The following is a 27,670-nucleotide window of genomic DNA, read 5'->3' as shown; positions in this document are numbered from 1 at the left end:
CGTTGCCTATCACAACTGTGGTAGAAAAGACTAAACAGAACATATGCTGGGGGGATGGGGTTTGTGCAAAAAGTAATTGTGTTGAATTTACGTTAAGTGTGGGATACTAAGGGAGAAGGCAGGACTGTTGGCATTAAGGATAACTGACCCGCTCCCCTTCCCTCAATGAGGGTCCATGATAATTTTGTCCTTTGCTTCAGTGGGCACAGGACTGGATGCAAAGCATCAGCTTTAACTCGCAGGGCTGCACTTAAAACAATGGGTAATGATGGCTTGTTAATGATAAACTTTCAATGCAGATTTCAGGTTTGGATAACATTAGAAGAGCAATCAGAGCTGCTGTGGATGAGAAATTTGCACATTTTCACCAAAGCAATTCATCAGAGTGCTCAGCTGCCTAGCATGAAAGCCACATTTTCCCCAAGTAGCTTACACTTCTCCTCTTCTGGTATTTTTTTTTTTTTGGCTTCTTGATTGGTTGCCAGGGATATCGTCATCATCACAGATTAATTAATACTAAAATACCAAGCTCTTACATAACCCTTGTCATCAGTAGATCTCAAAGCACTTTACAAAGGAGGTGGGTAATGTTTTTCTTATTTTAAGGTTGGAGTCACTGAGACACAGAGAGGTGACGGGACAGGTCCAAGGCCAGTTAGCAGGCCAATGGCAGTGCCAGGAATAGAACCCAGCTCTCCAGAGTTCCAGTCCAGTGCTCCGTCTCCTGTGCAACACTGCTTTGGAACAGGCCCCTGAGGAGTGTGAAATTTTCCTGAAATTTCCTGCTCTTGCTACCACCAGTGCAGCTCCCCCAGTGGTAGGACTGGGGGAAGAACTAGCACAGATAAGGCATCAGCAGCTACCAATGATGTAAGTATCATGTTCCCTAGATCTGATCCGAGCAGGGTTAGATAACACAGTGGCTCAGAATACCTGTGGCTCATTTACATTAGTACCGAGACCCTGCCCCACGTCCTGTGCAGCTGCAAACCCCACTCCAGAGCCTGGCAGCTGCACCACAACGCCATCCAGAACTGCCTGGTGAAAGCCATCGCACTATGCCTGAGGGAGGTCGCTGTGAACTGCGCCATCCCCGGCACTGACAGCCAGCTGCGACCTGATGTCGTTGTCACTGACAAGGCTCAGAAAAAGATCATCCTCATCGACGTCATGGTCGCCTTTGAGAACAGGACCCCGGCGTTTTGTGAAGCCTGAGCTCGTAAGCTGGAAAAATATGCCCCCCTGCCGACACCCTGAGGGCAAAGGTCTATGAGGTGCAGATGGATGCCCTGATCGTTGGAGCCCTGGGCGCCTGGGACCCCTGCAACAAGAGTGTGCTGCGGGCCTGCGGGATCAGTCAACGCTATGCACGGCTCCTGCGGTGCCTCATGGTCTCGGACACCATGCGATGGTCAAGGGACATCTACATCGAACACATCACCGGCCACCAACAGTACCAGGAGGCGTGAGCCAGTACGACACGTGCTTCAACTACGAGAATGGGACCGAGAAACTTTGTCCATTGGACTATATGAACTGGAACCATAAACTCACTGAGCATTAAATCTCACCAAATGAGGGTCAATCCATCCTCATCATCGTATCCACTCATTATACTCCACACCTGAACATAGCCATTATATGAACAACATACCCTCATAACTCGATGTCTGTACTTTGACCTTTTACCACCAATCAGGGATATAGCAGATTATGTATTCCTTATGCCACCCGATCTTAAACCGAACTTTGCACCCCCTTCAGAATCTGTACGTTATTCCCTGATAACCAGAAACTTCTATGCTTAAACTCTGTACTGTTCACTTTTTTTAAACATCATCTTAATACAATTTTTAATTCTCCCTATTACTATCATCTAGTTCGACATCTTGTATGTCATAGGCCACAGAATTTCATCCAGTTACTCATTAGTGAGCCCAATCACTTTCATTTGACTTATTCATCTCTTCCAGAAAGGCATCCAGTCTTGAACTGTAGACTTCAAGAAATGGAGACTCTACCCTTTCCATTAGTCATTTGTCCCAATAAGAACAGCCATACTGGGTCAGACCAAAGGTCCATCTAGCCCAGTGTCCTGTCTTCCGACAGTGGCCAGTACCCTCACAGTACAAATTTGTGCATTGTTTCTAATGTGAATTTGTTTGGTTTTAACTTCCAGCCATTGCTTCTTGTAGTGCCTTTCTCTGCTGCACTGAAGAGCCCTTTGGAACCTGATATTTTTCTCCCTGTGAAGGTGCCTGTACACTGTAATCTGGCCAACTAGTGTAAGTAAGTGAGAGTAAGTGAGTACATTTGATTTTGCACTGTATAGGGCAGTGGCCTGGAAGTCAGGAGACATGGGTTTTGTTCCCAGGTGTGCTGCTGCATGACCCTTGGCAAGTCTCTGGCCTGGAGCCTGTCTGTTTTCTCTCCCACTTTTGTCTATCATTTCTGTTAAGTCTGTAAACTCTTTGGGGCTTGTCTTTCACTATGCTTTTTGTACAGCACCTAATCCAAAGCTGTTATCTTCATCCCCCCACCCCCATCCTGGGATGGGCCTTTTAGAGGCTACTGTACTACAAATAAACAGTAATAATAGTGGTTTCAGGGAGTCACATGCTTTTGTTAAATAATTTCCAGATTTCTTTTTTCCAGAATGTAAGCAAATCAAACTCTTTCAGTAAAAGTCATTTGGACTCCCCCCACCCCTCCATCTCATTATAAATGCCATGTACTCATGAGCCCTATATTCCAGGCCATGATATCATTAAATACCCAATCCCATCACATAACTAGATTTCACAAACATTGCTAGGCTTGTTGGGAGTAAGGCTGTCCCTACCAAAATGCTTCAGCAGCGTCTCATGCCTTAACAAGATTCCCATCTTATTCTATCAATCCAATGCAAATTAAATGTTAACATGCTAGACTATTTTCCCCTGCCATCCTTACACTTTATAAATATATATCTTTACTCTGGAATGCTAGATGCCACACACACTGCTGGAGGCTTTTGGGTTTCCTCATTCAGTACATTATATTTTTAAAAATCCCTATAGCTTAAAATCTCCCATGCTGATAATAGACACATCACTTTTCTGTCTGGGAATTAGAAGCTGGTTATTTCCAGAGCCAACCTCATTCCTCTCCCATGGCAGATGCTTCCTTTCCGTGGGCTAGATTGTGCAACCCTTACTTGTGCTGGCGAGCATTAACTCACACGAATAGTCCCATTGGCTTCAAAGGATTTATTCACATGAATAAGTGCTCATGAATGTTAGTAAGGGTTACACAATTGGACTCTATGTCCATTTATGAAAAATGGATTATTTTGGAAGATCAGTAAATGGTTTTGGGTAAACAACTATAGTGATTAATTGGTTAACTTTTGTTCGACTAATGTGGTTAAAATCTCATTGCAGGAAAGAAAATTCACAGACAAGAGCTACTGTAGACGCTAATTTATAAAATAAAGACCAAGTCTGGATGAATAAACAGAAAGATACTTCATCTTTCTAATCTGGTTAACATTTGACTGTAAATGAGAAAATATTAATTCATCTTATGACTGGAAAAATTGATAATATAGTTCCTATTTTTAAGAAAGGGGAAAAATGTGATCCAGGAAACTACAGGCCTGTTAGTTTAACATCAATTGTATGCAAGGTCTTGGAACAAATTTTGAAAGAGCAAGTAGTCAAGGCCAGAGAGATGAATGGTAATTGGGATAAAATGCAACATGGTTTTACAAAAGGTAAATTGTGCCAGACCAATCTGATCTCCTTTTTTGAGAAGATAACTGATTTTTTTACACAAGGAAATGCAGTTGATCTAATCTACCTGGATTTCAGTAAGGCATTTGATATAGTTACACATGGTAAATTATTAGTTAAATTGGAGAAGATGGCGATTGATATGAGACTTGAAAAATCGATAAGAAACTGGTTAAGGGGAGCCTACAAAGGGACATACTGAAAGGTGAACTATCAGGCTGGAGGGAGGTTACTCCTTGAGTTCCTCAGGGATCGGTTTTGGGACCAATCTTATTTAACATTTTTGTTAGTGACCTTGCTACAAAAAGTGGGAGTGTGCTAAAAAAAATTGTACATGACACAAAGTTTGGAAATATTGACGATATAGAGGAGGGCTGGAATAACATACAAGATGATCTGGATGACCTTGTAAACAGGAGTAATAGAAATGGGATGATATTTAATAGTGCAAAGTGCAAGGTCATGCATTTAGGGCCTAACAACAAGAATTTTTGCTATCAGCTGGGGATGTATCAGTTGGAAGTAATAGAGGAGGAGAAAGACCTGGGTGTATTGACCACAAGGTGACTATGACCCACCAATATGATACAGCTATGAAAAAGGCTAATGCAGTCCTAGGATGCATCAGGTGAGGTATTTCCAGTAGAGAAAGCCAGGTGTTATAAACTGGCCATCAACAAGTTTAGGCTTGAAATTAGATGAATGTTTCTAACCATCAGAGGAGTGAAGTTCTGGAACAGCCTTCTAAAGGAGCAGTGGGGGCAAAAAAACTAACTGACTTCAAGACTGAGTTTGATAAGTTTATGGAGGCGATGGTATGATGAGACTGCCTACTATGGTATGTAGCTGATCTGTGACGGCTAGCAGTAAATATCTCCAATGGCCGGTGATGGGACAGTAGCTGGGGAGGGCTCTGAGTTACTACAGAGAATTCTCGCCCATACACTCAGGGTCTAACAGATCACCATATTTGGGGTCAGGAAGGAATTTTCCCTCAAGTGAGATTGGTAGAGCTCTTGGGGGGTTTTCACCTTCCTCTGCAGCATGAGGCATGGGTCTCTTGCAGGTTTAAATTAGTGTAAATGGAGGATTCTCTGTAACTTGAAGTCTTTAAATCATGATTTAAGGACTTCAGTAACTCTGCCAGAGGTTAGGGGTCTATTACAGGAGTGGGTGGTTGAGTTTCTGTGGACTCCAATGTGCAGGAGGTCAGACTAGATGATCATGATGATCCCATCTGATGAGTATATAAATCAATAGTACTGTTGTGAATTTTTTTAAATTGCGCCCCAAAGGTGTTTCTTGTGTTCAAATTAAACATGGTTTCCCACTAAAGACAGTATAATGGAGTAATCACTTAAATCTCAACCTACTTCTTGCTGATGAGAAATTATTAGTTATAGTAGCAATGAGATATTGTTTAAGATATTCCAGCTTTTCAGATTTTGACTAAAAGGCAATATAGATCTAGAGGCTAGCACTCTGAATCCTAGAGTGGAACTTAGGAGAGCTGAGTTCTAGTCCTGCCACTGGCCAGGTGGGTGACCTTGGGCAAGTTGCATCTTCTTGCTGCCTCAGTGTCCCCAGCTGTGAAATAGGGATTATGATACTGACCTCCTTTGTAAAGCACTTTCAGATCTATTGATGAAAAGTCCTAGGTATTAGTTCTAAGAGCCAGGTATTAATTATTAATTATTATTATTATTATACCTAAAATATGGAAAGGACCCTAATTGTGAATGACTTATGAAGTTGTGAACCAAATCAAAGCCCTGATGATCCAAAGCCCATTGTAGTCAATGGGAGTCTATCATATGATTTTTCTTTTTGCTCACCCGAATATTTCCTTGGGATTTTTCTGAGAAAACTCAGTTTTGACTTTATTGGGGGGTCAAACCATTTAAACAAACATGGTTCCAGCAAAACATACCTCCAGGTCTGTCAGACCCATAAGAGGATTTTGAAAATGGAAGTAGGGCCTGAAATAGAGCGGGTAAGAATGGGATGAAACTGAGGAAGCTCACAGGAATGTAGTACTCTGGGGTAATGGAGAAGGCAAGGGCCGAATGAGTTGATTGGGGATCATGGAAAGAGTGAGTGGTTTGATGACTTTATTGAGGTGCATTTAACAGGAACAGGTGAATTTGTTGTGGAGTCTTGGAGAGGGCTGATGGAGTTTAGGAGAATCACAGAGAAAAGGGCCCAATTCCTCACCTAGTGTAAATCACATCTGAGGACTTGGCCCAGAAGGCAGTTGGAAGATGAAAAGGGAAAAGCAGGGTTTTGTTTGTAACCTGACAATGTGCCTGGGATGATGGGAGTTAGTGAGTGGATGCGGGAGTCCTTCATCTGAACATTAATAGAGGTTTGGTCCAAGATCCTCAACAGAATTTAGGTGCCTAACTCCCATTGATTTTCCTTTGATGATCTGGGCCTTGGTGTTACTGGTTTCCCAGCCCTAGTAAATTGGAAGTGCTCTTAAGGTTTGATCCTGCACTATTTAAGTCAATAGGAGTTTTTCCATTGGCTTGAATGGTAGCTGCTTTAGCCCTTAATGGGCGAACTTACCATACACTATTGTTTCTCAGCTGGACATTAATTCTTTGTGAAGCCGTTAACATATTAGGACAAAAAAGTTTAACTGCATGTATGCTTCATCATCAATAACAATTTTAAATATTTAGTCTACTACACTGCAGTCTTTTGTTCTCACTGAAAGTTTCAATTTACAGTAAGCAGATTCACTAAGAGGCATACACAATCATGGCCTCTGAGATTGCAGTGCAAATGTGGAGAATCTGATCACAAATAATCAAATCTGTCATTCCCGGTGACCAGAACCTGTCTGAATGACAAGCAAACTCCCTATTATTTCTGTGGGTTCACTGATGAGACTGGACAACTTCTTTTTCTTTAAGGGAAAAAAAGATGACAGCATTTTTTTTTCAAGATGAGTTACTGATATCAACCTAAAATAAATGGCAGTAACTTTTCGAATTATTATCACAAATTAACAATGAAAAAGAAAAACCCAAGACAAGGAAACTGGATAGAAAAATACATCTCCCGATAAACTGAAACACATTGTACAGTAGAAAAATGTGGCTAGTGTCAGATCCTCTGATTAATCATGAGTATATCCTTTGGGCTGGGACATCCATGTCACTCCTTGGGGTTTGTCTACACAGTGTCTGGCAAAGCACATTAGAGCTGTGTATAATTTGTAAAGTGCTCTAATATGCTACACTATAAGTGTCCCATGTAGCCACTAAAAAGTACATAGCTCATATTAAGGTAGTTCTGTTGGAGACAGTTTGCAGCAGGATTGATTTCATTATTCTTAAACCATCTTTGATAGATGAGAGACAAGGTGGGTGAGGGAATAACTTTTATTGGACCAACTTCTTTGGGTGAAAGATACAAGCTTTCAACCTTACACAAAGTTTTTCAGGTCACCTCTAGATGATGTCTATCAAGTCTAGTCTTGAGTATCTGCAGCAAAGGTGATTTCACAACTTCCCTTAAGAATTTAGATTTTTCTACTTTTCTATCTTCTAAACAGATTCAAAACTTTCCTAGTATAGATAACTGTGTAGATGTAATATATGTAGACTCTTGTAAGGCGTTCAACATTTGTATAAATGCTCTGGAATTAAATAGAAAGAATCATTGCTAATAACATTTTTGGCTGACAACAGATAGGTAGAGTGGTAAGTAGTGATGAGGACAGGCAGTCATATAGAGTGATCTGGATCATTTGGTAAGCAGGGTCCATTCAAACAAAATGTGACTGATACAGCCAAATGTACGGTCATATATTAAGGCTAATTTGCAAACAGAAAAAAAGGGTTAAGCTAATCAGATAAAGAACCTGTTAGATATATTTTGTCCAACTTCAGTAAGGACTGGATCAGGACCACCATCAATTCATTGCAGCCAAGATTTGTTTTTAAAATCAGCACTTTGCTCCTTATTTGTATCTCTCTGGAAATATACAAAAAGAAATGCAAACATTTGCCTCCAAATGCATGTGGAGTCTCTTGTTGAAGTCAATGGGAGATGGCCATGCCCATCAGAAGGAAAGGAGCCAGTGAAATTGATCACATAAGGAATGTGAGGAAACAAGCTATGAACCATCTATCAGTCCCTAAACAAATATACACATTATCCAACACAGGCTTCCTGGTGTGCAGTGTGTATGAACAGAATATTTCACGAAGTCAAGAATTTAGATTTTCGTCTTTCCTTGGATTCATTTTTCAATATGCCCTGATTTTTGCCTTGCTACCTATGGCAGATCATTAATTAGCATCAGCGATTCAGGTGTTTTCTGTAAGCTCTCTCACTCTTATGCTATGTCTATACTAGAAACTAGGGGTGTGATTCTCAGCTTTCATATACGTGGTTATGCTAGCTCAATGAGAGGCGTGCAAGTATAAAGAGTAGTGTAGCCAGGGTAGCACAGGGAGTGGCAGCAATGACACGGCTTAGCTGTGCCAAGTATGAACCTGCCTGAACCCCGTGGGTACATACGGGACATGGTTAAGCCATGCCACCACTGCCCAAGCTTCTGAGGCTACACTATTTATACTCACTCTAGCTCTCATCGAGGTACTGTGAGTGTGTCTCTGTGAGCTGGAAATCACACCCCTAGCTTCTAGTGTAGCCATACAGGACAGGAGTTTCCTAGGACTGAAGAAAGCTGGCATTGTCTGTTGTCAGTTTTGCTGAAGGGACTGAAGCAGATGTTTACCTTTTCAACATAGACAGCTCATGCCTCCCCATACGGGGAGGGCACAATGTAAAGGGGAGGACATGTGACCACCCCACGTCTCCTCCCCAGTCCTGGTCCCAGCCTGGGGCTGCCACGATCTCTGGGCCTCGTGTAACCTGTGTGTGTGATGGGGGACGGGAGGCTCTGTCCTTCTTCGGCCACACCTCTCTCCCTGGCAGCTGGGCCTGGGTGGGGAGTGGGACGGAGCCGCCTCTCATGCAGCTGAAGCTGGCCACAGCGCAGCAGTTGCCTGTGAGACCCTGGCTGGGTGGCTGGCTCCAGGCACCAGCATTCCAAGCAGGTGCTTGGGGCGGCAATCTGCAAGGGACGGCCGTCCCCAGCAGCCCAGCCGGGCCCCAGCAGCCCAGCCGGGACGGGGAGAGGGGCCCCACTGCCTCCCGGCCAGGCAAGCGTTTCCGTGGCGGCGGCAATTCTGCGGCATCCTTTATCTTCAGCTGCCCGCGGCAGCAAATCGGCGGCAGCTCCCATCTTCAACCGTTCGCCGTGGTGGCAATTCGGCGGCAGCTCCCATCTCTTCAGCCACTCACAGCGGCAATTCGGCACGCAGCTTGGGGCAGCAAAAACGGTAGAGCCTGCCCTGCGGCCAAGCATGTTAGAGAGGAGGGGGGGTTCCAACTCGCTTGGTCCCAGTCCCTGGCAGTCGGGGCTGGGGGGGCCTACCACTCCTCCCCAGCCAGGCTCTCTCACAAGCTGCTGCTGCACTGCACAGAGCAGCATCCCAGTGGCCGGCTGTCGTGAGAAGTGGCTCTGGTCCACAGCTGCCAACTTTCACGTGGTAAATAAGCACCCCAACTTTCGCAATTAGCCAAACATCAAGCTAATCCCATGTCAAAGCAAACTAATCCCTAAGAACCCCAACACTCTATGTGACTAGATTCCCCTGGTGTGCAGTCTGGGACTGTGCTGGGCACCCCTGACTCTCTCCCCGCTTGCCCCTGCTTGCCTTCCCTTGCCCCTGCTTGCTACGAGCCATTAAAAAAAAGAGAAGCAACAAGCTACAACAAGCTACAAGCCAAAAACCAGCCAACAAGCAACTCACAAGCCAATTAAGCCAAAACCAAGCCCAATTTCTGTCTTTTTTTTGAGGGTTTGGCATGTCTGCTCTGGTCTCGCCCCTTCCGCTCCCCCACCCCAGGCTGGCTGCTGGGGGGAGGGCATTTGACCCCACATGCCCCCCACCATGCGTTGCCTCTGCTTTTCAATGTATGTTGTAGTCTACTGTGGAGATGTCTGTCTGCCTTTTCATCTTTCACAGAGATGGAGAATCATGTAATTGCAATGAGGAGAAACCGTTTTTAGCCTGTTTGATTTGGGGGCAGCTTTTACAAAAGTTGGGATGGAAAAGAATAAAGTTTTGCATCTATGATCTTTGAACAATTTGGTTACAAAGCAGAAGCCTTTCTCAGGTGCAGGCCTGCCAGTGGATATTTATGGATGTTGCTACTGCAGAATGCACTTTAGGTATAGGATTTGTTTAAAATGATTCTTTGTCATTTGAATGAGAGGCACAAAGTTTTAATGATATTTTGCACTTAGTTAATACCTTTCAAATGAGGATCTTACAGTGCTTTATAAATATGAATTAATTAAGCCATGGAACATTCTTCTGAGAGGATGATGATAGTAATAATAATTAACAATTAATAATATCTATTTTAAATATTTAGTTGTCTAAAATCATGCGTTGAGCCAGTAGCAATGGCAGGATTAGAACCTAGGAGTCTGAGCTCCCAATTTCTTGAAAAAACAGTACCCCAACAATAGAACTGTGCAGAGCACATATAACATGAAAACAGAGCCCTTCTGGATTTTTTATTGTTCACTTACATTTGAAAAACTAACTAATGCAATGCAAGGAGGGGCCCAGTCCTATGAACACTTAGACACATGAGTAACTTTATTCACATGAATTAGTTCCACTGAAGGCAACAGGACTACTCAAAGTTCCTCATGTGCCTAAGTATTTACAGGAACCAGTCCTAGAACAGAGCTTTGCAAAATTGTTCTAATATAACACTTACACTACCTACCTAATAGATACATTGTGATTCTTTGTCTGGGGTTTTGCTCCTTTAAAATCCCACCATTCATCAATTATCATTGTTCATATTTAGCATACTGAGATGCTCAGATGAGGGCACTTGATAACTTATTAATATGAATAGGTAATGTTTTAATTCATGAAATTTTTCTTTCTAGGACGGGGTGAGGCTCAAGCATTTGTTATGGAATGTTAATTTGAAACTGTATAGACTTCCCTAAAAGGTGCTAGGAGCTGGGTGTCTGACAGCCTTATTTGTATCCTAAAAAACAATCAAATGACAAAATCGCTTTTGATCCCTTCTCTACTCTAGCTTGGTTCTAATTCCATTATTTGTACATTGTTTGCCACTAATTAGCAAAACTTTGTCTTGTGATTGCAAAAAACCAGTGCAGAACTATAGATCAGGTAAATGTCAGGTGACTTGAATGAGATCCTGAATGGGCTAAAATGCAGCAAATCCAAAACCAACAAAACTTCTCCACCCACTACTTGGGAAACCAGCCATACCCAAAGCATTATAATTATAAACAGAACTGAGTATCAATAAGAAGTATCCAGGCATCCTCTGGGTCTGGCTGTATTTAAGATGGCATATTTTGAACAGTTCCTGTCAAGATATCTTGGGCCAGATTCTGCTACCTTTATTCATGTTGGGTAGCACCTTATTCCATGGGTAGCTCCACTGAGTTCAATGGAGCTACTTGCAGAACAAGGTAAAACTCAGTATGAACACTGGGGGGGGGGTGGAGGGGTGGCAAAACCCGTCTCCTTACTAGTGATATTACTCTGCACAATGATAGCACCTTGCACCGATCAATTATATTTCACAACACCCATGTCACGTATGATCATCCTCATTTTACAGCTGGGGAAACTGGGACACTGAGAATTTATGTGACCTGCCATAAGGGCTCATCCATCAAAGTGCTGAGCACCATCAATTCCCACTGAAGCCAATGGGAGTTGAACTGCACCTACCAGAAATGGTCCAGTTAGGAGCCCATGGCTAGAAATCTAGCAGCCTGACTCCCAGTCCTCTGTTCTGGTCACTTGGCAACATGCTTTCACTTTCATAATTACTCTCAGCTTCCATCTGTACATCTATTACAAGAATTTTTTTTTTGTTATAAAATGTTTGGTTGGCTATATGGATTATGGTGGTGTTTATTTTTTTAAATTTTCTGACTTTTGAAAGAAAATTTTCTTATTTGATGCTTCTGTTTCCCTCCCTTGCTCCAATTAAAGCCACTTGTTTTGTCAAAAAAAAAAAAAAAAAAAAAAGAAAAGAAAGAAAAACAAATAATATGCTATGCTATCTCTATACTTTAATGTGATGCTCTTCAGAAGTTCCAGGGTTTTGTAATATACCTGAATTCGTTTCAGTGGTGTCTTCCTTACTGGTAATCTTTGATCATGTGTGCTTTTAGGGCTAGACTAAAAGGACTGTTGAGTAATTGCAAACAGTGCTGTTTTCCTCCGATTGGCATTTTACTAGCAAATGCAATGGTGAGTTACATCCAGCAATATATTCTAATCTAAAGCACACAAAAATCAGCACACAAGACAGACTGTCACTCCCACAGGGTGGGAACAGTTGTCTCCTACTTTGATGGTACAGATTTCAATATGATATACACATTTTGAGATTAATTATGCTCTTTGTAGCCAAAGAGACGAACCAGGTAAAAATCACAAAAAAGACAGACGTCCTAAATGCATCTAATGTGCCTACTGCTGCAGTAGAAACCACTTCCTGGCTATCTGAGCATTTAGCACATTGTTCACGGCTGTCTGATAAAGTAAGAGAGCAGTAGATTATTGATCTTTTTATATATCTCAGCAATGCACCTTGGGACTTTTAATGGTGCCAGAATCGAAAACATTGTGTTGCCAATGCACTCATTCACCTGGTCTGTTCCCTACAACTCCCTGAACAGCAAAAGAGGATGCAAAAAGAAAAAAAGAATGAAAAATGCTATTTTGTTAAAAGCTTCCAAGTTATTTTGGAATAACCTGGCAGAAAAAAAGGATAAAATCGAAAATTAGTTAGCAGGCCCATGGACTGCCCTAAAAGGAAAGTGCATTGTAAACATACACAAAACCACACAACACATGCCGCCCTCTCCATGTATCAGAGTAACAGCCGTGTTAGTCTGTATTCGCAAAAAGAAAAGGAGTACTTGTGGCACCTTAGAGACTAACCAATTTATTTGAGCATAAGCGTTTGTGAGCTCACGAACGCTTATGCTCAAATAAATTGGTTAGTCTCTAAGGTGCCACAAGTCCTCCTTTTCTTTTTCCTCTCCATGTAGTTGCTTTAGTGGGGTGTTGATATGAATACCCAGGCACTTCCACTGCAACATGTTCCACACTCCTTAGGCCTGGTCTACACTACTGAGTTAGGCAGACACACGGCAGTTTACGTAGACCTAACTACAGAAGTGTCTACACTAAAATTTCACTGCCACCGACGTAACTGCCCTGCTATGCCGACTTAATAACTCCACTTCCACTAGAGGCGTAGAGTCAATGTTGATGTAGTTGGGTCCATGTAGACACTGTGTTGCTTACATCAACTGTTACTGGCTTTCAGAAGCCTTCCCACAATGCTGCACACTGACAGCACAATGGATACAAGCACTCCTTGTGAGGATGCACACCGCCAACACAAGGAGCAAAGTGTAGACTGCACAAGCAACATAATTACTGCAGCAGTTGTATGCTGATGTAACTTAGGTCCTCTTAGTTTTGTAGTCTAGACATGCCCTGAGAACTGAGAAAGAGAAAGGGCTATTGTGAAGTAAGATGCACAGCAAGGTTGCCCCACTTCTGCTCCCACTGGCTTAACTGCACTAGCAGTAGTGAAGAGCTGGACGATTTTTAGAAAAAGGGTGTAGACGGCCCTGTGATGAGCGACACAACAGAAGTGCAAAGCTTTGTGATTAATAACATCAAATGAAAATCAACCCAACTTTTACCCAAAGCCTGAACTAAACTTTAACTAAAATGTTCTTGTGAGCTTCACTTTGTACGTGAGGCTTCTGTTTGTTTGGAAGGTTAATGTGTGTTTTGATTTTGACCAGAACCAGGGCTACCGAAATAAACTTGAGAAATGGCCTCATTGTGATTTTTCTGAGTCAGCCAGGATTAGGAATGATTGGAAGTGTTGTCAGAGAGCCTGTTCTCATGAGATTTCCATTCAGATACCTAGCCCAAGAGGTTTCTCCCTGTGAATTTACAGAACACTTTTCAGCACCCATTGATGTAATCTCCTTGCTTCCTGTAACAGAAAGAAAAGGTCTTTCTGCATTGTATCTATGCAAATTACAAGAAAGAGGGCAATATAAACTCACCTTTTAAGACTCCGACCTTTCATTCGAACTGCTAACACCTGAAGGACAGGCCTTTTTAGGCTTCAAAGCTGAGGTATTACAGTTTGTTTGTTGGTCTAGGAAAAGCTATCCCATTACCTACCCTTTCAGGACAATGCAATAAGCACAGGAGGTGCAGTTGTTGTTTTTTAAACCCACAAAAGCCAGGAAATACATAGTTAAAGTTCAAACTCTATCCCCAGTGCACCATGTTTTCTTTATGCAATTACTGGGGGTCTCCAATCAGTGAGGGGATCTCACAGGCCACGTTTGCAGCAGCACTGACACAATGGATTTAAGGCTGGAGTTTCCAGCTTTAACTTGAGAGAGTCTTTGTGTTTGTGGATTCAAGTCAGACAGTTAATGTTACCTGGACATAATTGCAGTTTGTTTTTACTTTATATTGTGCTCTAAAAAGGATTCTGGGGAGGAGAGAAACCTGGGAAAAACAAACTGTGTTGGAGACCAAGACAGCTTCAAAAGCAACGTTAGGAGTAGGCCACCTCATAGACCAAACAAAATAAGCCCTAAAGGTCATCTCCCTTTCCTGCTGCCCTGACTATATTACTTCCCTCTGAATCCCCTCCCTGGCTTCCACATTATGCTGAAGCTTCTGTGCGCTTTCATGCACAGTTCTGTCCCTGGCTTCATCTTTGTTCCTCCTACTCTGGTTCTTGTTGCCCATCCTTCTTCTCCTAGTCCTTCCATTTGAACACTCTGGGCCTGATTCTGCCCTCACTCTCAGGCATGTAAATCAGAAGGCACTCTTGTATTCTTCACCCGCTTTTGTCTTTGTGCCTTCTACATTCTAAATACTATTTGGTGAGCACTAACCATGGACCCCTTCTGCTTGGAACTTCTTCCCTCTTCCTGAGACCCTCTCCTCATTCCAGTCCTTTCTTAAAACAATAGTCAGTGGGACATGTGTTCCTAAATTCTATAGGCACTTTTGAAAATCTGCCCCTCAACTCATTCACGGCATGTCTTCCCCTATATTTGTGTAGAACTAGGCTCATTATTAGCACCAGTGCATGAAATGTTAAGATATGGATTTATGCATTACAATATGTTTGCATTTTTCGTATATATTCACAATATATACTACAGTGGCCTCTTTTGAATATTTTAATGGAGATTTTTCTGAATAAGTATTACAAATATGACCTATCTGTACACTGTAGATGCACATTATAGAATACCCTTAGCTATAGGTATTGTTCTTGGCTTCACAGCCTACATAATAATGCTTCTTCTGAGCTATGCTGATAGACTTATAGACTCATAGACTTTAAGGTCAGAAGGGACCATTAGGACCATCTAGTCTGACCTCCTGCACAATGCAGGCCAAAGAATCTCACCCACCCACTACTGTAACAAACCCCTGACCTATGTCTGAGCTATTGAAGTCCTCAAATCATGGTTTAAAGACTTCAAGGTGCAGAGAATCCTCCAGCAAGTGACACATGCCCCACGCTGCAGAGGAAGGCAAAAAACCCCCAGGGCCTCTGCCAATCTGCCCTGGGGAAAAATTCCTGCCCGACCCCAAATATGGTGATCAGCTAAACCCTGAGCATGTGGGCACGACTCACCAGCCAGACACCCAGGAAAGAATTCTCTGTAGTAACTCAGATCCCACCCCATCTAACATCCCATCACAGGCCATTGGGCATATTTACCGCTAATAGTCAAAAATTAATTAATTGTCAAAATTGGGCTATCCCATCATCCCCTCTCCTCCATAAACTTATCAAGGTTAGTCCTGAAGCCAGATATGTCTTTTTGCCTCCACTATTCCTCTTAGAAGGCTATTCCAGAACTTCACTCCTCTGTTGGTTAGAAACCTTAGTCTAATTTGAAGTCTAAACTTCCTGATGGCCAGTTTATATCCATTTGTTCTTGTGTCCACATTGGTACTGAGCTTAAATAATTCCTCTCCCTCCCTGGTATTAATCCCTCTGATATTTATAGAGAGCAATCATATCTCCTCTCAGCCTTCTTTTGGTTGGGCTAAACAAGCCAAGCTCTTTGAGTCTCCTTTCATAAGACAGATTTTCCATTCCCCAGATCATCCTAGTAGCCCTTCTCTGTACCTGTTCCAATTTGAATTCATCCTTCTTAAACATGGGAGACCAGAACTGCACACAGTATTCCAGATAAGGTCTCACCAGTGCCTTGTATAAAGGTACTAACACCTCCTTATCTCTACTGGAAATACCTCTCCCGATGCATCCCAAAACCCCATTAGCTTTTTTCACAACCATATCACATTGGCGGCTCATAGTCATCCTGTGATCAACCAATACTCCGAGGTCCTTCTCCTCCTCTGTTACTTCCAAGTGATGCGTCCCCAGTTTATAACGAAAAATTCTTGTTATTAATCCCTAAATGCGTGACCTTGCACTTTTCACTATTAAATTTCATCCTATTACTATTACTCCAGTTTACAAAATCATCCAGATCTTCCTGTATGATATCCCGGTCCTTCTCTGTATTGGCAATGCCTCCCAGCTTCATGTCATCCACAAACTTTATTAGCACATTCCCACTTTTTGTGCCAAGGTCAGTAATAAAAAGATTAAATAAGATTGGTCCCAAAATCAATCCCTGAGGAACTCCAATAGTAACCTCCTTCCAGCCTGACAGTTCACCTTTCAGTATGACCCATTGTAGTCTCCCCTTTAACCAGTTCCTTATCCACCTTTCAATTTTCATATTGATCCCCATCTTTTCCAATTTAGCTAAAAATTCCCCATGTGGAACCGTATCAAATGCTTTACTGAAATCAATGAGGTTCTATGTAGTGTATGTGAATGTGTATAAACAATAGAAAAAATGTATATTACTCATCCAAAGTTTTATGTGTCTAACTGAAATTAAATAGAAAAAGTAGCTAGCTTAGACTGTAAGCTCACTGGAGCAGAGACTGTCTTTTTGTTTTGTCTTGTACAGAGGACCAGAACCCTAACACAATGGGGTCCTGGTCAGTGACTGGAGCTCCTAAATTTTACCATAATGTATATAATTATTATTAATAATAGTTTTTGCTCACATGCACTCCCCTTATACAATTTCAATACAGTGCTCATTTTCTTTTACATTTTAAGGACTAAAACAATCTACTCTCCTAATATCTCGAATGATTTCAATGAAATAACAGGACACTTTCAAAGTTACAACAGAATAAAGAAAAGTTCTGAAGTCAGTGAGCCTCCGTTGTTTTTAAAAATGACCAAACAATTTTTGTTGTGTTGTAGCCGGGTTGGTCCAAGCATATGAGAGAGATAATGTGGGAGAGATAATATCTTTTATGGGACCAACTTCTGTTGGTGAAAGAGACAAGCTGCACAGAGCTATTCTGACCTGAAGAAGAGCCCTGTGTAGCTTGAAAACTTCTCCCTTTCACCAACAGCAGTTGGTCCCATAAAAGATATTACTTTAGCCCCTTGTCTCTCTCAATTTTTTTTTATTATATTTGTAAGACAAAACCTATCCTCCCTCTGCTGACCAAGGACAAATGTAAAATTACAACAGAAACATTGATGGGAACTTAAGTAATGTGGCTAGAGCACAGAATTTAAAACAAATTAAAATATATAGTATCTTGTTAAGTATTGGTATTGGTGAATATTTAACAATATTAAATAATAATAAGTATAATATCATAATAGTGGCCAAAAGCGGCTGCCTAAGATTAGGCTCCTAAATCCATAATTAAACACATAAATAAATAGTATAATTTTCAAAATTGCTGAGCACTCAGCAGCTTTTACTGACTTAAGATGGAGGGGCTGGGTGCTTCCCAATTTTGAAAATCAGGTCACTTAGAATGGTTAGAATGCTAAGAATGATTTAAATTGGTTAGTCTCTCAGGTGCCACAAGTCCTCCTTTTCTTTTTGCGAATACAGACTAACATGGCTGCTACTCTGAAAAGAATGATTTTAAGAGCCTAACTTAAAGTTCTTATTTTTGAAAATCTTGGCCAATATAATAACTCTATACGGAGTCATTATCAGACAAGCCAAACAAATTATCCTCTTCCTCCACTCTAAATCACTGGACTCGAGTCTCCTGTCATTTATGCCAGTTTTATCCTGATATAGCTCTGTTGACTACTTCTGCCCATTTACCCCAGTGTAAATTAGAGTAGAAGCAGGCCCAGATTACTTTAATGGAATTACTTTGTATTTTCACTGGTGTGAATAAGGGGAATTTGGCCGTAGGGTTTTTTTAATAGTTTACTGTATCTGGGCCTGATCCAAACCCCATTGACATCAAGACTCCCATTCACATGAGTGGGGTTTTGACTTGGCCCTTTATTTGCAGAGCAATTACACATTACCATTTTGTCCCAGTTATCTATAACTGTACCTAAATAGAAAAGGAGTACTTGTGGCACCTTAGAGACTAACCAATTTATTTGAGGTGCCACAAGTACTCCTTTTCTTTTTGCGAATACAGACTAACACGGCTGCTACTCTGAAACCTGTATCTAAATAAGAAGTTCTTGATTTTTGGATAGTGTACGTCCTCTTGCTTTCATTGTCTCAGATCCTTTTATCCAACACACACAGTCAGTCAGTTTTGCTAGCAGGATTAAATCCAATTTTATCCCTTAAATGCTGCAGTTGGTTTCCTTAGTCATTCTAGGCATCTTTCCAATTAAATACAGACTAAACAGAGGATATTAATTTTACCTTAACCTATATGGATTGCACAAAGCAGTGATGCATAAGGGTTTTGGTTCCAAAAACTACAATAAAATAGTTGTGCAATCCATCAGTTTCAAACGTCAGTGATAACTTTCTGAGGGAATTAAAGGCACTTAAGAAGCAGCCCTTTCAGGCTCATTTAAAAATTAATAAATACCATAATAATGTGGGCTGTGAGGCAAAAGTGGGTAATATGAAATTAACCTCCTGGTTAATAATGTTAAGTACTCTCCATTATTGTAGTCTCCCAGTGTGGATCACTGGAAAATACTGAGCTATGTCTCAAGGGTGCATGACATTCTTTTTAACAATGGGAGGGAGGAATCCAACAACTAGAATCCAAATCATACTACATTCTTACTGTGCGTCTTTTGAAAAACTAGGGCAAGTATATTGGGAAGAATGGAGCACAAGTTACTTACTATGGGCCAGATCCTCAGCTGCTATAAATCATTGTGAAGTCCATTAAATCAGGCAGGGTATGTCTACACTGCAAAAGATCTCCAAAGTCTTGGCAGTGAGTCTGAAGCCCAGGTCTACAGCCTTGGGCTCACAGGGCTTGTGCTACGGTGCTAAAAGTAGCAGCGTGCACGTTCCCATGCGGATTGGCGCTCAAGCTCTAAGCCACCTCCCCAGCCCCACCGGGTGTCACAGCCCAAGCGCCAGCCCGAGTGGGAACGTCTACACTGCAGCATGAGCCCTGTGAGTCCAAATCTGTAGACCAGGGCTCTGAGACTCACTGCTGCAGCTGTTTTTTTGCAGTGTAGACATACCCCAGTTTCGCTGGTCTTGTATTAGTATGTTTGAAGAACTTGTCCTCTTTGAACTACATCAGTGTAGTTATTTGATGTATTGGTAAATTAAGCTGCATGGGTGTGAGCCCCATGTTGCACGGGTGCACTGTGTTGGAGCTTGCACAGGTACAACTTTAGCAATTGTCCTTACACCAGGAAACATTTCTTTAACATAGACAAGCCTTAACCAAACCACTCAGCCAGTACATTGGTTTGAAAAGAGGTATGATAATAATTTCCAGAATCCTAAACAAAAAGAGGTCTTGGACCTTGTGTTGGGGAACTGATTGGGTTTCTGTAATTGTTTTGAGACTTTATCAGTGATGCTCAGCACAAACTGTTTGGACTTTATCTCTAGCAAACATGTGAGAAACGCAGTCACAGCCAGCTACAACTCATTGCCTGCGTGTTATCAGCTGATTAACAGCAAGCACGTAGAAATAACAAACTCTCAGTCCAAGAATCAAGGCAGGAGAGAACGAGTTAACCACTCACTGAGCTGATGATGCTGTGATGTTATGTAGAGACTGACAGAATCCAGTCTAAAGACTTGTATCTAAAATAAAATCATTAAAATGGTATTTGCTTCCTTGAAGATGAAATAGCCATGTCCAAGACATTATTCCATAGGCCTGCAAAGACACATCTGTTGATACATATGGAGAACAGTGCTGGCTTAACTAACCAGCTGTACAGGAAATATATTTAGAGCTTTTTTTTGAGAAAACTTGTGCCATGTGTAAGGCTGATTATAATTTACAAAAGTCTAACATGCTCTATTCCGGTGCTCTCACTATGGGTGCAATGTTCCGGGAAGCCTGTCTACTGGGGGTTCTGCAAGTCCAAACTCTGAAGAAAAAGAAAGAAAGAAAGAAAGAAAGAAAGAAAGAAAGAAAGAAAGAAAGAAAGAAAGAAAGAAAGAAAGAGAGAAAGACTCACATTTAGTTGATTTGTAAGTTCTTGAAACAGATTTTATAAAACCTAGAGAGCCAAATCCTCCCCTGGCTAGTCTAGCAGTGGGGGACAGAGCGTGGCTGCTGTCACAGGAATCTTGCCAGTATGGGGCAGGATTCTGCACTGTGGGGCATTCCTTGGAGCAGCAATGTGTACTCTCACCATTGGCAGGTGAGTGCCTGATGCTGTTGGCAGCAGATGTGCTAGTTGGCTAGTTGAGTAACTAGTCAGGCCTCCCAAAACTGGAGGCCATACCTACTTTCAACATGGTATGTGGACACATGTACTAACTGGCCAGATTTTCCAGGCATACTGTGAATGGAGCGTTTACACCCAAAATACCATGGGCAGTATTTACAGGCCCCAGACAAGATTTGCAAGCAAGATTCTTTCGTCCTCATTTTCCTGACCACCATAATCAACGGCCCTCAGCCCTTCCCCTTCAACCGTCCATGCTCTCGCCCCTGTTTTTCTTGTAACTGCTCCTTCATTCCCCCTCTCTCATGTTTTTCTTTTCCCATCCCCCTCTCTGTTTTTCTGTCATCCCTCTCTCATCTCCTATTGTTGTCACTTGGACAAGAACAGGGCCTCACTATGGCCAAGGATGGCCCAGAGCTGATCCTGACTTTTCCCCACTGGCTTTCCCCACCCTACTGACTGCCCTCTGCACCAGCGGGACTCACTACTTTGCTACATTGCACAGAGCAGCTGCTGGACCCAGACTGCTCTCAAACCCAGGCCTGGGACAACTGCTCCTGCGACTCACTGTCCCGCCCCGTCCTCCAGGAGCTGTGCTCAAGCTGCCACTGAGTATAAAGCGTTGCTCAGATCTCCACATCACGGCTTGCAATATGTACACAGAGGCTTGAAAATTAAGATATTTTCTGTTAGCTGACGCTGTCCTTTTCCATCTGGCAAACCCTAACTTCCCCTCAGTGCTACCAACGAAACACAAACCAGGGTGGGTCTGTTTGCTTATCCGTATCCTTTGTTTACTAGTATCAAGTCAGATCTACAGCTCTAGGAAAGGGTTTGCTAGTTCTCATTTGAGCCTTCTGTTGGCTTTGCAGAGGCAAACCACAAAGAGCTTTAGCTCTACAGAACTAATAGTTGTTGTTTATATTTAGTTTTAGTTGCTTGGTGATGGCTTGGTGGATTTATAAAAAAAATAAAGATTAGATTTGGAGATTTCCTATCAGATTAAAGTTTTGTAGTTCAGCTTAGTCCAGGTCAGGATTTAAAGAGACTTTTTGTGGATCACAATCTGTGTCCACAGTATGCATCCGATGAAGTGAGCTGTAGCTCACGAAAGCTCATGCTCAAATAAATTGGTTAGTCTCTAAGGTGCCACAAGTCCTCCTTTTCTTTTTGCGAATACAGACTAACACGGCTGCTACTCTGAAATTAGTGTCTTTAGTCAGCCTCGGATCTGGAAAGCCAGAGAAAAATGAAGAGTCTTGTCTCTGTCCAGTAGCTTCAATAAAGAATCACCGGTATTTTCATTATAGTTACCAAGTCCTGTCTCTTCTCTACAGTGAGAGACACTCTAGTGGAGTCTACACTAGACTTCTTCCCTAAAAATTCCCCTTGTTGTTACTAGTGTAGTATAGCCCACAGCTGGTATTTTAACTGCTGTATCATCCAACCCTTACATGGACAAATACTTACAACGTTGCGTTTAAATGCCGTGGCTGCCACAGACCATCTCTGCTAGTACAACCACCTGTAGCAAAGGTGGAAAGTTTTAAGAAAAACACTGAGTGTAGGCAAAATACTTTATTCACCAGTGCATTGCTGCAGAGTTACGCAAGAGTAATTACACTGAAAACACTGGCGTTCTACTGGAGCCACACTGAAGTATGGCTTGGCAACGGTGAATCAGGCCTAAGCCCTGAGATGCTCAACTCCCTGACATTGTCCCTTTGATCTGGGAGACAGACAGACACACAACTGCCTCCGCTGATGCTTCCCCTGCAATGAATTGCTCTTGATTAACATTTTAGGCCCTAATCTGCATCAGAGTCTGCTAGCACATACCCCTGCATCTGTACCAAGTCCCACTGAATGAGTGGGTCTCTGCTTCAGGCACGGGGGGGTGGTGGTCTACACTAATTAGCCATGCAAATGATATCCTTGGGCAGCTCTTCACAACAGGAGCAGGGCCCGAGTCACACTTTATTCAACAATAGGCTGTATTCTTATTACAGCTAGTCCGAATATCCCTCCCCCCACTTCTACCACCCCCATGAGAAATTTTGACTTTCCAGTGAAATATCAAAACCTGGAAATTTTCAGCTGAAAACTGAACGTTTCAATTCAGAAATGGCGTCTTGTGGAAACTGTAGCTAGGATGCTTCGTGTGCCCATTCTCCTCTACAAGCCAGTCTCCCTGACAGGCTTGCCTCTGTCATATCTCTCATGATGTACCATGGTCTCCCTTCTTGCTGAGCTCCTGGGGTGCCTCTTAGGAGTCCCTGACCATCGTCAATCCTGGGAAATGAGGTCCCAGCTGGGGAATGTGGCCTATTAAGTACCGGAAGGAACAATTCCCCTGAGGCACTGCCGGGATATCTCCTAATAATATTTTTTTTGGTTTTCAGACTTCAGCCAAAACCCCAAAACTTTTCATTTGCCGGGTGTTCAGATTTTCGACGAGAAGTCAGTCTGTTTTCCAGGCTGCAGACATTTTTGATTGTATTTAGTTGAAAACGAGGTGTTGGATTTTTAATGGAAAATTTTCAAACAACCCTAATTCTTACGCCTTTTTCTTGAACAAACACTGTGGAAAATCCTACTGTGTGTCTTGAGCCACTGTGTTTCTCTGACAGACCCATCTAGACTCAAAAGTCACAGAACACCTGGCAATGTCTAGTGAACTTCGGCTGCTCTGCTTTTGGCACAGGAACTGATATTTTTCTCTCCTTCTCAGCCAGGCGTGTAGCTAACCTTTTAATATTTGGTCTCCTCTCACCATTACAGTTGGTGTTTCCACCTCCTTTTCGAAAAGATCTGGGGGATCTTGCCTGGGAACTGTTCTTTGAACACACATGCCATTTGGTGCATTCCAAGGCTTGCACATTTACTGTTCAGAGGTATCTTTGTGAGCCAGGGCTGACAGTCATTCTGAGCAGGGGTGGTTTAGCCATATACAGCAAGAGGGTATGAATACAACTCAACCAGTTAAATCCCTGCTATGTCACCTGTCAGTTTCAACACTGTTTTTATAAGTGAAAATGTGATCTGTCAACAAATCCACTCTTATTATTATACAGATTTTTTTTAATCCCCTCCAGCCTGGTTAAATAAAAATCTGCTACACTTGCTTACAGAAAAATCTGACAGACACATTAAAATCTCCCACTTACCTTTTCACAACCACAAAACCAAAAAAAGTAACCGAGAAACAGAAATCACAGCACAACAAAAACTCAAGCTCCTTACTGCCCCAGGGTGGCGGTGCTTGGCATAACAGACTCCAGATCTGGAGTAGATCTGGCTGTGGCTCAGGAGGGAGGAAACTGATGACTCTTCACGCTATAATGTCAGTGTGAGGATGTACTAGAGCAGGGATCGGCAATCTTTGGCACGCAGCCCATCAGGGAAATCCACTGGTGGGCCGGGATGGTTTGTTTACCTTCAGCGTCCACAGGTTTGGCCTATCACAGCTCCCACTGGCCGCAGTTCGCTGTTCCAGGCCAATGGGGGCTGAGGGAAGCGGCATTGGCTGAGGGATGTGCTGGTCACCGCTTCCCGCAGCCTCCATTGGCCTGGAACAGCGAACCAGGGTCAGTGGGAGATGCAATCAGCCGAACCTCTGGAAGCTGCAGGTAAACAAACCGTCCCGGCCAGCCAACGGATTTCCCTGATGGGCCGCGTGCCAAAGGTTGCCGATCCCTGTACTAGGGAATAGCCCTTGCTCTTAGGAACATACATGTAGCTCCTGACACAGGATAGAAACATCCATTGGAACAAACCAAAAATAGGAACAGGTGCAAATGTATGCTAGATACCCTCGGCATAATGTACCTGCTCCAGGGTGCTATACAGGGGGTTATGGGAAAGATGCAACAATCTACAAGCTGTGCAGTGCTCTCAAGGAGGGCTGTGTGTGGACATGGTGCAATGTGTGTGAATGAAACAGGAGGACAAGCACTCATGCTCTTGGGTGTTGTGTAGGGCTAATTTGGTCACACCATTGCAAATGGCCGCAGTGCAATTTTTCAGTGTAGGCCAGGATTAACTCTTTTCCTTGTTCCAAAGAGATCTGTAAGGGGCAAAAAATTTTCATGTGTAATAGTAATTAGAAATGAAGTTTAAGGGTGAGGGAAGTTGAGTGGAGTGCTCAATGGTCTGCTAATGGTACTGGGTCACTGGTACATATTCCCACCAGAAAGAACAGGAGTACTTGTGGCACCTGGAAGTTCCTACTATCTGATGGCTGTTCAGTGGTATAGTTCATGATGACTGGGATTTCCATAGGGGTTTAGGGGAGTTAAACACTCAACTCCCATTGAATTTCAGTGGGATTTGGGCACTTAATTCAATCCTAGTCTAAATATGTACATGATCTCAGTCCAGGTGCTCAGCTGTATCACCAAAAACATCCTTATTCTTGGCATCTTCTTTAGTCCATCCCAGCACTGCAGAGAGACTAAAGTGCCTGAATATTCATGGAGAATAAACCACTCACCCTGACACCATCCTTACAGGTTAACCCTGAGGCAGTCGGGGTGGGGTGGGGAAGATTACTTTCCTTCTGCCTCCTCTGTAGCCAGTCTCTGGACTTCATGTTTCTAGAGGCATTTGTCCAGCTACTTTCTGCAGCACAGAAATGTAATAAAGTTAAAAAAGGGGGGAAATGGACTTGAAAGGGAATCATTGTGATGATATTTGTAATGTGCATGAAAGTTTGTGGTTTGGCAAACCTCGCTGATATGCTATTGCACAACTATGAATGTCAGAGATTAGGTTTGTGGAATACCATGAAACCAGCCAGTGTGCAGATCCTACTGTTTAGGTGGTCCCTAATGAAATAAGTCCTGAGAAATCAAAGCTGTTTCTAATGCCAAAGAATAACCGTCTCCACTGCATTCAAGAAATGCTACTACAAATCAGTCCTCAGCTATCAGGATATAAAGTAAGCCATACTTACACAATGGAGGACACTACCCTGGGAAGCAGTGAAAAAGATTTGGGGGTCGAGGTGCATAATCCGCTAAATATGAGCTCTCAGTGCTATGCAAAAAGGCTAATGCAGTCCTTGGATTCATAGACAGGAGACTCTCGAGTAGGAGTAGAGAGGTTATTTTACCTCTCTATTTAGCACTGGTGATATAGTGTGTCAAGTTCTGATGTCCTCAATTCAAGAAGAATGTTAATAAATTGGAGAGGGTTCAAAGAAGAGGATTAGAAAACATGCCTTATGGTGATAGACTCAAGGAGTTCAATCTATTCATTTTAACACAGAGGAGGCTATGGGGTGAGTTGATTACAGATTATAAGTGCCTACATGGGAAACAAATATTTAACAATGGACTCTTCAATCTACCAGGGAAAAGTATATCATGATCCAGTGGCTGGAAGTTGAAGTTAGACAAATTCACACTGGAAATAAGATATAAACTTCTAACAGTGAGGATAATTCCACTGGAGCAACTTACCAAGGCTCATGGTGGATTTTTCATAACTGACAATTATTAAATCAAGCTTGGATGTTTTTCTAGAAGATCTGCTCTAGGAATTATTTTGCGGAAGTTCTATGGCCTGTGTAATACAGAAGGTCACGACTAGATGATCCCAATGGTCCCTTCTGGCCTTGTAATCTATGAACCTCTGAACAGATGCACGTGGGTATGCTTGAATTTCCCATAGACTCATGGGTATGTCTGTCAGCTATCTATGCTGCAGTAACATCTTCTGAATTTCCACCTCTGTGAAATTATCTCTGTCTCTACGGGCTCCATCACTGTAGTATCTGAGTGCCTCACAGTCTTTAGTGCATTGATCCTCACAACACCCATGTGAGATAGAAAAGTACTATCAGCTCCATTTCCCAAATAGGGAACTGAGGCACAGAGAGGCTAAATGACTTGCCCCAGCTCAAGCTGCAAGGCTGTGGTGGAGCGGGAATTGAATGCAGGTGTCCAATATCCTAGCCTAGTGCTACTGGACCATCCTTTCTCTCCTTCTTCTCCCAGCACTGGCCTATTGGTGTTCCAATATCCTGCATACCCTTTCCAAAAAGAATAGCTCTTGTTCCTTCATGTATGATGTATCCAACACTGCAGTGACTGACTCTGTTTTGAGGTGGCCAGAATAATCCTTCCTGAGGGTTTTTCTGAAGATAGAAAATTTTTAAAGTTCCTTCAATTTTCTTCTAGACTGCTCCTCTTCTGGTGATTTTTGTTTAATTTTATTACACTTTGATGATACTTTTTTATATTCATGATCAAGATCATTATGTATTTATCTATTCAATGGGATTTGTACCTATTCAATGGGATTTTCTATGTTATTCTCATTTCAGAGGAAATCCTGCAAAACTGACATTCTTAAAAACAAAGATGTACAAGAAATGGAAGCTCTTTGGTTTTCTTTCAGTAAGATCATGGTTTTAAGAGAGCAGCTCAACTGAAGAAAATAGAAACCTATAGACTGTCGTTATCTGGTGGAAATGTTTCGTATGGATGAAATGTATCCTAGTGTGGAAGGCCTGAAAAAACCCCTCATCATCACTTAAGCCCCAAGGCACAGGACAGCCAAACCGAGGAGGTCTTCACCACCCCGTGCAAACCATAAGGGATGTCTTTGCTCTTCCTCGTGATTTTGGAAGTGTGCTGCAAGTGTAAACGTGAAGACCCACACAAGGCAGATTAGCAACTCAGATTTGGAAGCAAAAGAAAGACTCACCACAAGGTGGGGCCATTACCATGACCCTAGCTATACTACTCATGCTCTGATGGTATCCGTGAAGTAATAGTTTCCAGAAATAGTGAACACACGTGCGTGTGAAGTTAGAAGGGTCCTTATAAGTAGGACAGCCATTTTGTTTCCCTCCAGCCTTGCATGGAAGCTGTTGTACAAGACTGTGTACCAAAGCTCCAGAAAGTCTGCTTCCGAAAACCTTCTGCTAGGACATACTTAACCCCTGAAGAATTGTGTTTACACAGATATGAGGTAAGAGTATAGGGTAGCTAGTGGTCACTAGTAGTGTGAGGATGTGATTGTGC

Source organism: Eretmochelys imbricata, chromosome 2 (genome assembly GCF_965152235.1).
Source record: "Eretmochelys imbricata isolate rEreImb1 chromosome 2, rEreImb1.hap1, whole genome shotgun sequence".
Classification (NCBI taxonomy): Eukaryota; Metazoa; Chordata; order Testudines; family Cheloniidae; genus Eretmochelys; species Eretmochelys imbricata.
Note: the sequence above shows the minus strand (reverse complement) of the source record.